Source organism: Anomaloglossus baeobatrachus, chromosome 7 (genome assembly GCF_048569485.1).
Source record: "Anomaloglossus baeobatrachus isolate aAnoBae1 chromosome 7, aAnoBae1.hap1, whole genome shotgun sequence".
Classification (NCBI taxonomy): domain Eukaryota; kingdom Metazoa; phylum Chordata; class Amphibia; order Anura; family Aromobatidae; genus Anomaloglossus; species Anomaloglossus baeobatrachus.
This window is the reverse complement of record NC_134359.1, coordinates 95,707,589-95,720,801: the sequence shown is the minus strand read 5'-3', so window position 1 is coordinate 95,720,801 and position 13,213 is coordinate 95,707,589. Positions and strand designations below refer to the sequence as shown.

Here is a 13,213-nt window from a genome sequence, read left to right as displayed (position 1 = left end):
AGCTTACCACTGGGACTTATGCTTGTTATTCATGTGATGATTCATGGAAGAAGTTGTCAAACTGGTGAGTTTTTGGCCTCTACTTAAATATTGCCGACAAATGTTACAGATCACATGATTTGGGAGATCCTTTGCAAGGTCAAATAAAGGACCAGGCTAGGCAAGGCTTAGAGGCCATGCAACCTGCAGAGCCACCCCGACTTGTGCTCAGAGGCAGAGTTGTGGCTGAGGATGCAGTTGTAGACGTGCTTCCAGTACTCCGACTCTGTCCAGGAAGTTGCAAGGTAACTTCGTCATCAGTTGCATCCTCCTCCACCGCCTCTGGTGACCTCCTCGAGTGCCTGACGGTGGGTTGACAGTAAGTGGGATCTAGAACTTTATCATCAATCGTTGTGTTTGCACTCCCCTCGCCCTCAGACCTAACCTCGTCCTGCCCTGCCTGAATAGTTAAGTTGTTATCCCAATCAGGTATCTGCGTCTCATTGTCATCAGTATGTTCCTCATTGTCTCCACCAACAGGTGTTACAGTTTGGGAATGAGGGTGTACATTATGCTTAGAAACTTGGTCATCAGGGCCAGAATCTGAGTCACAAAGCTTCTGGGCATCACTGCAGATCATTTCCTGGTCTGTACTCACTGTAGCTTGGGAGCAGACCTCTGATTCACAGGCTATAGTGTGACTGAACAGCTCTGCAGACTAAGCCATCTCTGTTACATTATACTGTGCAGGGCAGGTGGAGACTTGAGAGCTGGGAGAAAGCAAGTGTGATTGGGATGACAACTCAGAGGACTGTTGTTTTTTGGATGTTGAAGTTGAGATGGAGGAGAGCGCACTTGTTGGAGCACTTGAGATCCATTCAAGCGTGTTCTTTTTTTGTGCATCATCTACCTTTGTTACAGTTGTTCGGGTCCGTAAAAAAGGGAGAACATCGGATTGTCCACGGAAAGTAGTGGACATCTTACTTTTGCTTGAAGATGGCCTACCTTCAGCAGATGTTAATGTAGCTTTGCCACCTTCCCCACGGACACAAACCTTTTTCCTTTTCCAACACGCCTGTTCCCCTTTCCACCAGCATCTGTCATTTTGCCACTCATTTTGTTAGCGACAAGATTGGCCACTTAAAATGTGGATGCAAAAATTGAGAGGTGGTGTAGATTGCACAGGTGGTCTAGCTTTATTGACAGCTGAACAACCAACACTGACTATCCCAGACATTTTTAGTATGCCCCTAACAGTGACAGCACAGTTTGCAATTAGAATTGCGTATCAAAAATCAACAGGTGTGTACAATGCAGAGGTGGTCTAGCTTTATAGACAGCTGAAGAACTAACACTGACTATCACAGATAATTTTAGTATGCCCCTAACAGTGGCAGCACAGTTTGCAATTAGAATTGCGTATCAAAAATGGACAGGTGTGTACAATGCAGAGGTGGTCTAGCTTTATAGACAGCTGAAGAGCCAACACTGACTATCACAGACAATTTTTGTATGCCCCTAACAGTGGCAGCACAGTTTGCAAATAAAATAGAGTGGCAAAAGTGTGCAGGTGGGTACAGTGCCCGGGTTCTGTGAGTCAGTGGACAGGAAAGGAACACTAACTTAGTATTCCAGACACTTTTAGGATGGCAGAAAAAGTGTCAGCTCTTTGGGCAAATAAAATAGCGTGGCAAAAGTGTGCAGGTGGCTACAGTGCCCGGGTTCTGTGAGTCAGTGGACAGGAAAGGAACACTAACTTAGTGCTCCAGACATTTTTAGGATGGCAGAAAAAGTGTCAGCTCTTTGGGCAAATAAAATAGCGTGGCAAAACTGTGCAGGTGGGTACAGTGCCCGGGTTCTGTGGGTACCAGGGCAGGAAAGGAACACTAACTTTCTATCCCTCCTAATCATGAAATGCAGCAAGGAATTCCCTGAGCTGAGGTACACAGACGCTGTTATCTAAAGCTGTACACAGCGTTTGCACGGACCTGCCTAGCAGCTATGGCTATGAACACCTGGAAATCAGCCCTGAAAAGGGCTGAAATAACAAGCAGTCCCTAATCCCTACAGCGCTGTGTAGCTTGCACTATGTCTATAGCGCACACAGCAGGATCGGTGGCAGCAGCGTGAGCGGTGACTGTCACCCACACGCAGAAGACAGATAATGGCGGCGACAGGTAAAATGGCCGTACTTTATAAGGCAAGGACATGTGACATTCACAGCCTATTACATATGCCCTTGCTTGTCTGGCAAAAATCCCCTTAGCTGTGTGTGTGTCTGTGATTGGCTGACATCCTGGCCCGCCCCACTGCATGCGCAATTAGGAAAAAAAAAATGGCGATCGGCATTCTTTCAGCACCACATCCGCGTCCCCCCACACACTATACGCTGAAATTTGATAATAGTGTGAATCACAGTGACTCACACTATTACAGTGAAAAGCCAGCTAGTAACTAGCTAGGCTTTTTGCTGATCGAACCGTTATCGAACGTCACTCGAGCTATCGAGCTTTTAGCAAAAAGCTTGCGTTCGAGTTCGATCTCAAGCACCCCCAAAAATCACTCGAATGTGAAATTGGAGAACCTCGAACATTGAACATCACTTAACTCTAGTTACAAGGCAAGCTTTCGAGACTCCTTAGGTCTCTTCATCAGGCATGGTATGACAAAATATCTGAAGAAACACAAATATATACACAAACAGAGCAGAGGGCTGGCATAATGAAAGGACATCTAAATAAATAAATACTGAGCTTAGAAAGTGAATCCTTAATTAGCTTTGATTAGTGGTGTGAAAGCTTTATTGTCCCAATATCCATGTAGGATCAGAGGCCTTGTGCCCTCTCTGGAGCAGATCCCTCAGATTCTGTAGTGTGTCATAAATCCTCTTGACAGGCTGAGTCTTGTGTGCACAGAATTAAACATTGTAATGAATTTGTGTTCCCAGACCCTTTGATGGTTCTGTGATCTGAAGTTCCCTTTAATATGACAACTTTCATGTGGTTTATGTTGACTCCGGAAGCACAGAAATATTTGGCCACAGGTAAATGTTTTTTTTTGTGTGTCTATAATTGTGTGGCGGTGAGATCTCATTCTTGCTCTCAGTCTCTGTCCTGTTAACCCAACATGGAGACCCCCAATAGGACATATAGTGAACAGGATTAAGTACACCACATTGGAGGAGGAACATGTGAATGTCCCAGGAATCTTATTGTCCTGCTGTGTGTTAGGGATCTGTATCCAGTCTTTGGTCTCTACATGAGTGCAGGTTTTGCAGCTCTGTATATTGCAAGGATAAGTTCCTCTTGGTGTGTCTGAGAGCATTGAGCTTCAGATCATGATGCTTCTTAAATTAGGAGCTTGCCTGTAGCACAGCAATGGAGGATCTTTGAATATCTTTGAATATTGTTTTTAACCAGTAATCCTTGTGTAGAATTTGGTGACGTTTCTTGGCCGTTCTTTTCAGTACCTCAAGCTGTGGGTTGTAGGTCACCACCAGAGGTACTCGACTATTTTCTTCTTTTTGTTTGTATTAAAGCAAAAAGCTCTGTTTTGTCTAGAGGTTTTGTAAAAGTTTTGAAGAAAAATAAACTCCACAAACTTCGGCTGAAATCAGGATTTTTCTCAAGCACCAGCCAAATTCCTCCTAAACACAACAACATAGAGAAAAACTGCCAGAGGAACACAGGTACAGTCAGCTGTGTTATTAATTTGTCATCCTACAAATCCACTAATCTAGTACTCAGTGTGCTTTCCAGAGGTCTCACATTTTATCCTACAAAACCTCTAGACAAAACATAGCTTTGTAGAGACATGGAACAATGAGACTGAAGGAGTTCTTTGATGCTAAAGAAGACTTGAGGCTTCCAAACAGCCACACACAAATCAAAATAGAGAACAAGAAAACCTCCTCCTGGCCGCAACACCATTTTGGACCAGTATATTGACTCATTTAGATATTCAGTACAGTCCACGATATTGGACAAAAAAGCAAAGGAAACATCTAATATCCGTCTGCAGGAGAGAAGGGCAATTCACAGCCTGAAGAAAAACAGGAAAAAAAAAAGGAAATCACTATTAAGCCAGTAGATAAAGGGGTACCATAGATCTCTTGAATACAACAGATTACATTAAAGAAGCAAACAGACAACTGACGGATATACAGTACTGCACCAGACTGGATGATGACCCAACCCCAAATATATGTGAGGGAGTTGACAAGAGTCATCAGATGTCTGGGTACAGATTCCACAAACCTTCTGGACCGAATACCTGAGAAGCCAAGGATGGGAATTTTCTATATGCTTCCCTAGATTCATAAGTCAGGTAACCCAGGGAGGCCAATCATCTCAGGGATGGAAACACACTGAAAGAATCTCTGGGTGGGTAGAAAATGTCCTTAAGCCACTGGTAAGGAAAACAGCCAGCTATATATAGGACACCACTGACCTTTTAAAAAAGATATCTAAAATAGGTCCCCTACCCGAGTGTACCATCTTAGCCGCCATGGATGTGGTATCCTTATATTCTAACATCCCACAGGAAGATGGACTAACCGCCTGCCAAATGTTTCTTTAAGCTAATGGGATCCCTTCTGAGTCTATTAAGACTCACCAGATTCAACGTCACACACAACTTTTTCTCTTTTGGCGAGGAGCTACTGTATATCTACAATGCACAGGAACTGCTATGGGAAGCAAAATGGCACCACAGTATGCCAATCTTTTAATGGCTAAACTGGAAAATGACTTTTTAACATCCTGCTCCCTCAACCATTGGCATATTTCCATTACATTGATGATATCTTAATAATCTTGAGTCTGAACAAGAGCTTCTAAAATTCCATGAAAAATTCAACGCATTTCATCCTACCGTAAACTTAACATTGGACACCTCAAAATCAGAAATCAACTTCCTGGATACAACCATAAAAATTCAAAATGGATCAATCCAGACATCAGTGTATCGGAAACCTATTGACCATCCCACATACCTCAGATGGGATAGCTTCCACCCCAAACACATTAAAGAGTCCATTGTCTACAGCCAGGCCCTCAGATATAACCGTATCTGTTCCAGCCCAGCAGACAGAGATGAACACTTAACCCACCTTAAAAAGACATTTTTAAACCAAGGCTACCACCCCACCTCTATTGATGATCAGATCATTAAAGCCACAAGGACCCCTAGAAGTGAACTGGTTCAATACAAACAAAAAGAGGAAAATAGTTGAGTACCTCTGGTAGTGACCTACAACCCACAGCTTGAGGTACTGAGAAGAACGGCCAAGAAACTTCACCACTTGCTACACAAGGATAACCGGTTAAAAACAATATTCAAAGATCCTGCATTGCTCTGCTACAGGCAGCCTCCTAATTTAAGAAGCATCATGATCCGAAGCTCAATGCCCTCAGACACACCAAGAGGATCTTATCCTTGCAATATAAAGAGCTGCAAAACCTGCATTCATGTAGAGACCAAAGACTGGATTTAGATCCCTAACACATAGAAAGACCATAAGATTCCTGGGACATTCACATGTTCCTTCTCCAATGTGGTGTGTTGTGAATACGTTTTCTAGTTTGGGGCTTCCTCTTGTGGTCAGTGCTGGCGGGGCAGTTGATCTGTGGAATGAAAGCGACACACCTGCAGAGGACTGGCAATCAGGGTCAGATTGGGCTGTTTAACTTAGCAGCTTTCTCTTGTTACTTGCCAGTGGTCAATTGCTCCTATGCGTTAAGGACATTCTGTAACCAGCTCTGCTCACTTCCAGAACTACTCTCAGATAAGTGATCTTTGTACCTCTGCTGTTTGTTTTCCACTTTCTTGTTGCTTTTTCTGTTTTGATACTAATGCATGATTCCTATTTTGTCTGTGTGGAGCTTGTGGTGGAATGTGATCATTCCCTGCTGGAAGTGTCTCTATACTTAGCTCCATGATTCTACAAGGTTTGTGTTTGTCATGCTTGGTACTAATCCAGTCCCACATCTGTATTAGTGTTTTTGGATCCCAGTAACATCTGAGTACTGGTACAGTGGGGGAGAGGTTGTGTGACCTCAGGATTTTTTCCATACCAGTAGTTCTGGTATATATTAGGGTTTTTATGGCTGCAGATAGTTGCTCTTTCCTATCCTTTCCTAAAAAGATAGTTTGGGCCTCACCTTTGCTGAAACTATCTTTTCTGGCTTTGTATTGTATTTTTCTATATCACCGTAGCCTTTACATGTGGGGGGCTATCTATCTATCTTTGGGGACTACTCAGAGGCAGATTAGCTTTCTTATATTTCTATCTGTGAGATTATTTAGTTCTCTGGCTTTGTCGAGGCGTCCAGGTCATCGTAGGCACGCCCCATGGCTACTGTTAGTTGTGTGTCAGGATCAGGTCTGCAGTCCGTTAAGTTTCCAGCCACTCTGTTACCTTTTTGGGATTCCGCATTTTTTGATCCTCCTCGGTCCAAGAATCATAACAGTGGTGTACTTAATCCTGTGCACGATATGTCCTATTGGGGGTCTCTATGTTGGAAAAATAGGACAGAGACTGGGAGCAAAAATGAGATCTAACCACCATACAATTACAGACAAAAAAAACTATTTACCTGTGGCCAAACATTTCTGTGCTTCAGGACAGAACACAAACCACATGAAAGTTGTCATATTAAAAGGCAACTTCAGATCACAGAACCATCGAAGGGTCTGGGAACACAACTTCATTACAGTGTTTAACTCTGTGCACACAGGGCTCAGCCTGTCAGGAGGATTTATGACACACTACAGAATCTGAGGGATCTGCTCCAGAGACTGAGGGGACAAGGCCTCTAATCCTACATGGATATTGGGACAATAAAGCTTTCACACCAGTAATCAAAGCTAATTAAGGATTCACTTTCTAAGCTCAGTATTTATTTATTTAGATGTCCTTTTATTATGTCATCCCTCTGCTCTGTTTGTGTATATATTTGTGTTTCTTCAGATATTTTGTCATACCATGCCTGATGAAGAGACCTAAGGAGTCTCGAAAGCTTGCCTTGTAACACCATTTTATTTCATTTTAGTTAGCCATTAAAAGGTATCACAACTTTAAGAATATGTATATTTTTGTTTCTCTCACTGACAGCAATCAATAATTTTCCCTGTAGAAGCTTTCCTCACTGGTGCTGCGATGCTCTTGTCCATCTCGTGGCTTGGCTCCACACCCTGCAGGAGGTAATGCTATATTTTTTTCCACTCGCTCTTCTTTCCCTGTTACTATTACCGTATTTTTCGGACTATAAGACGCACTGGACCATAAGACGCACCCTGGTTTTAGAGGAGGAAAATAAAATTTTAAGCAAAAAATGTGGTCATGACACACTGTTATGGGGCGAGGATCTGCTGCTGACACTGGTATGGGGGTAATGTCCCAAAATTCTCTACTAAGGTACCCTATCCTGGTAATGATCCTCCTGCCTTGTATATTCAGTATATGTCCCTCTTCCTGGTATAGCCCACATCTTGCTATATACCGTCATCCTGGCATATGGCCGCATCCTGCTATATACTGGCATATGGCCGCATCCTGCTATATACCCCATCCAGGCATGTGGCCCCATCCTTCTATATAACCCATCCTGGCATATGCCCCATCCTGCTATATAGTGTTTTTGGATCCCAGTAACATCTGAGTACTGGTACAGTGGGGGAGAGGTTGTGTGACCTCAGGATTTTTTCCATACCAGTAGTTCTGGTATATATTAGGGTTTTTATGGCTGCAGATAGTTGCTCTTTCCTATCCTTTCCTAAAAAGATAGTTTGGGCCTCACCTTTGCTGAAACTATCTTTTCTGGCTTTGTATTGTATTTTTCTATATCACCGTAGCCTTTACATGTGGGGGGCTATCTATCTATCTTTGGGGACTACTCAGAGGCAAAAAAAAGGGCAACCAGTCCAGTTAGCCCAGGCCAACACATCTAATGCACCAACAGGATGCAGACAAACCTCTCAACATGATGGACACTTCACAGGTGCAAGGTAAATTGCACACTAGTGGCGCGCATAGGGCACTGTTCACACTCGTATGCGCATGGTATCCAGCCAGCAACCTATTATCACGCCCTTACTATTAGGTTAGGCGGGTTACCCAGACACTACTCACTGCAGCACACAAGGGACAGAGACTCCACTATGCACGGCCGTATTAAGAGGCCCGGCTGCACCCCGTGTTAAAAAAAGGTGCAAAAAATATATTTCAAATATATATGAGATATTAGTTAGTAAATTGGCCAATGTACATAAGCCCACAATCCTCATCACGGATCCTCATGCTTGTGGGTCCCTACACTAAAATTTATCAAAAAATAGCAACAGAAAGAGGAGATAAAAACTCCTCCAAAAATGTAATATACTCTCAGCAAAAAAGAGGGCAACCAGTCCAGTTAGCCCAGGCCAACACATCTAATGCACCAACAGGATGCAGACAAACCTCTCAACATGATGGACACTTCACAGGTGCAAGGTAAATTGCACACTAGTGGCGCGCATAGGGCACTGTTCACACTCGTATGCGCATGGTATCCAGCCAGCAACCTATTATCACGCCCTTACTATTAGGTTAGGCGGGTTACCCGGACACTACTCACTGCAGCACACAAGGGACAGAGACTCCACTATGCACGGCCGTATTAAGAGGCCCGGCTGCACCCCGTGTTAAAAAAAGGTGCAAAAAATATATTTCAAATATATATGAGGTATTAGTTAGTAAATTGGCCAATGTACATAAGCCCACAATCCTCATCATGGATCCTCATGCTTGTGGATCCCTACACTAATATTTATCAAAAAATAGCAACAGAAAGAGGAGATAAAAACTCCTCCAAAAATGTAATATACTCACAGCAAAAAAGAGGGCAACCAGTCCAGTTAGCCCAGGCCAACACATCTAATGCACCAACAGGATGCAGACAAACCTCTCAACATGATGGACACTTCACAGGTGCAAGGTAAATTGCACACTAGTGGCGCGCATAGTTCACACTCGTATGCGCATGGTATCCAGCCAGCAACCTATTATCACGCCCTTACTATTAGGTTAGGCGGGTTACCCGGACACTACTCACTGCAGCACACAAGGGACAGAGACTCAACTATGCACGGCCGTATTAAGAGACGACTGACGGATATACAGTACTGCACCAGACTGGATGATGACCCAACCCCAAATATATGTGAGGGAGTTGACAAGAGTCATCAGATGTCTGGGTACAGATTCCACAAACCTTCTGGACCGAATACCTGAGAAGCCAAGGATGGGAATTTTCTATATGCTTTCCTAGATTCATAAGCCAGGTAACCCAGGGAGGCCAATCATCTCAGGGATGGAAACACACTGAAAGAATCTCTGGGTGGGTAGAAAATGTCCTTAAGCCACTGGTAAGGAAAACAGCCAGCTATATATAGGACACCACTGACCTTTTAAAAAAGATATCTAAAATAGGTCCCCTACCCGAGTGTACCATCTTAGCCGCCATGGATGTGATATCCTTATATTCTAACATCCCACAGGAAGATGGACTAACCACCTGCCAAATGTTTCTTTAAGCTAATGGGATCCCTTCTGAGTCTATTAAGACTCACCAGATTCAACGTCACACACAACTTTTTCTCTTTTGGCGAGGAGCTACTGTATATCTACAATGCACAGGAACTGCTATGGGAAGCAAAATGGCACCACAGTATGCCAATCTTTTAATGGCTAAACTGGAAAATGACTTTTTAACATCCTGCTCCCTCAACCATTGGCATATTTCCATTACATTGATGATATCTTAATAATCTTGAGTCTGAACAAGAGCTTCTAAAATTCCATGAAAAATTCAACGCATTTCATCCTACTGTAAACTTAACATTGGACACCTCAAAATCAGAAATCAACTTCCTGGATACAACCATAAAAATTCAAAATGGATCAATCCAGACATCAGTGTATCGGAAACCTATTGACCATCCCACATACCTCAGATGGGATAGCTTCCACCCCAAACACATTAAAGAGTCCATTGTCTACAGCCAGGCCCTCAGATATAACCGTATCTGTTCCAGCCCAGCAGACAGAGATGAACACTTAACCCACCTTAAAAAGACATTTTTAAACCAAGGCTACCACCCCACCTCTATTGATGATCAGATCATTAAAGCCACAAGGACCCCTAGAAGTGAACTGGTTCAATACAAACAAAAAGAGGAAAATAGTTGAGTACCTCTGGTAGTGACCTACAACCCACAGCTTGAGGTACTGAGAAGAACGGCCAAGAAACTTCACCACTTGCTACACAAGGATAACCGGTTAAAAACAATATTCAAAGATCCTGCATTGCTCTGCTACAGGCAGCCTCCTAATTTAAGAAGCATCATGATCCGAAGCTCAATGCCCTCAGACACACCAAGAGGATCTTATCCTTGCAATATAAAGAGCTGCAAAACCTGCATTCATGTAGAGACCAAAGACTGGATTTAGATCCCTAACACATAGAAAGACCATAAGATTCCTGGGACATTCACATGTTCCTTCTCCAATGTGGTGTGTTGTGAATACGTTTTCTAGTTTGGGGCTCCCTCTTGTGGTCAGTGCTGGCGGGGCAGTTGATCTGTGGAATGAAAGCGACACACCTGCAGAGGACTGGCAATCAGGGTCAGATTGGGCTGTTTAACTTAGCAGCTTTCTCTTGTTACTTGCCAGTGGTCAATTGCTCCTATGCGTTAAGGACATTCTGTAACCAGCTCTGCTCACTTCCAGAACTACTCTCAGATAAGTGATCTTTGTACCTCTGCTGTTTGTTTTCCACTTTCTTGTTGCTTTTTCTGTTTTGATACTAATGCATGATTCCTATTTTGTCTGTGTGGAGCTTGTGGTGGAATGTGATCATTCCCTGCTGGAAGTGTCTGTATACTTAGCTCCATGATTCTACAAGGTTTGTGTTTGTCATGCTTGGTACTAATCCAGTCCCACATCTGTATTAGTGTTTTTGGATCCCAGTAACATCTGAGTACTGGTACAGTGGGGGAGAGGTTGTGTGACCTCAGGATTTTTTCCATACCAGTAGTTCTGGTATATATTAGGGTTTTTATGGCTGCAGATAGTTGCTCTTTCCTATCCTTTCCTAAAAAGATAGTTTGGGCCTCACCTTTGCTGAAACTATCTTTTCTGGCTTTGTATTGTATTTTTCTATATCACCGTAGCCTTTACATGTGGGGGGCTATCTATCTATCTTTGGGGACTACTCAGAGGCAGATTAGCTTTATTATATTTCTATCTGTGAGATTATTTAGTTCTCTGGCTTTGTCGAGGCGTCCAGGTCATCGTAGGCACGCCCCATGGCTACTGTTAGTTGTGTGTCAGGATCAGGTCTGCAGTCCGTTAAGTTTCCAGCCACTCTGTTACCTTTTTGGGATTCCGCATTTTTTGATCCTCCTCGGTCCAAGAATCATAACAGTGGTGTACTTAATCCTGTGCACGATATGTCCTATTGGGGGTCTCTATGTTGGAAAAATAGGACAGAGACTGGGAGCAAAAATGAGATCTAACCACCATACAATTACAGACAAAAAAAACTATTTACCTGTGGCCAAACATTTCTGTGCTTCAGGACAGAACACAAACCACATGAAAGTTGTCATATTAAAAGGCAACTTCAGATCACAGAACCATCGAAGGGTCTGGGAACACAACTTCATTACAGTGTTTAACTCTGTGCACACAGGGCTCAGCCTGTCAGGAGGATTTATGACACACTACAGAATCTGAGGGATCTGCTCCAGAGACTGAGGGGACAAGGCCTCTAATCCTACATGGATATTGGGACAATAAAGCTTTCACACCAGTAATCAAAGCTAATTAAGGATTCACTTTCTAAGCTCAGTATTTATTTATTTAGATGTCCTTTTATTATGTCATCCCTCTGCTCTGTTTGTGTATATATTTGTGTTTCTTCAGATATTTTGTCATACCATGCCTGATGAAGAGACCTAAGGAGTCTCGAAAGCTTGCCTTGTAAAACCATTTTATTTCATTTTAGTTAGCCATTAAAAGGTATCACAACTTTAAGAATATGTATATTTTTGTTTCTCTCACTGACAGCAATCAATAATTTTCCCTGAAGAAGCTTTCCTCACTGGTGCTGGGATGCTCTTGTCCATCTCGTGGCTTGGCTCCACACCCTGCAGGAGGTAATGCTATATTTTTTTCCACTCGCTCTTCTTTCCCTGTTACTATTACGGTATATATTGTGACTATCAGCCATCTTTGCACATTTAACATCTTACATAGATATTTATTGTCTTCCTTATTAGACACACATTGTCACTTAGACATATATTGTTTGTATTTCTGTGCACTGATATTTCCTTTTTGGGCAACAATTGTCCTATATGTCACTTTTATTTTTCATGTGCAATAACAGGCTGGAATTATAGTACTTACATATGATATATATCTTCCATCCTATATATATTTGTGGTTAAGACCCGATTCTATCACTAATACTATTCTATTGTATAGTTTTATTAAGCCAGTGTATACATATATAAAACTATGGTTATAAAAGCATATTATTGTGACGCTAGTCACTCCTGTAGCAGGGTTTTGACACAGAATGGAAGTATGTCACTGCTTACTGGGATAGAGATGACAGAGTGGTCAGGCAATCCGGTTTCAGTTCCAGGAGAGGTCGCGGTACCAATGGAGAAGGCAGAGATGTGGTCAAACGTGATCCAAGGTCAGGTATTCCAGGAGAGCACGTACAGGATCAAGAAATAAACAGAGGCTGAAAACAGGTCACATTCCAGGGATCAAAAATACAGGAGAAGGCTTATCAGGTACCAGGAAAAGGCAAAGGTAAACAAAGGTCAGTCCAGATCAGAAAGAGTGATCAGGATGAGCACAGGCATATGATTCACACAGCAGAGACAAAGTGTATGACTGGTAGCAAACTGCAGGAAGCTGATTAGTTAAAAAGCATAGTAACTCCCTGGAAGTAGAACCACCTGGATGATCCAACCCTTCCCAGAAGCAGCACGGAGAAGAAGTATGACATAACCAGACTGACAACTCAGCCACACCCAGGTACCAGAAACTGCATGTTCAGGACGTGTTGTGTGTAGGATCGGGACAATTATTTTATACTAGAAGGTGGCCCGATTCTACGCATCGGGTATTCTAGAATTTACGTATTGTGTAGTTCATGTATGATTTTTGTTATATATA

The 13,213-nt window shown here is 42.8% G+C and overlaps 1 protein-coding gene across 1 annotated transcript in view; it reads right to left on the bottom strand.

Moving 5' to 3' along the window:
• The window catches only part of LOC142245932 (sterol 4-C-methyltransferase strm-1-like), a 164,807-nt gene extending 151,838 nt beyond the window's left edge, over window positions 1-12,969 (bottom strand). The window contains exon 1 of the mRNA XM_075318940.1: window positions 12,625-12,969. The gene's annotated coding sequence lies outside the window, so the exon portion shown is untranslated. The remainder of the gene's footprint in view (window positions 1-12,624) is intronic.
• Between the last annotated feature and the right edge of the window lie 244 nt (window positions 12,970-13,213).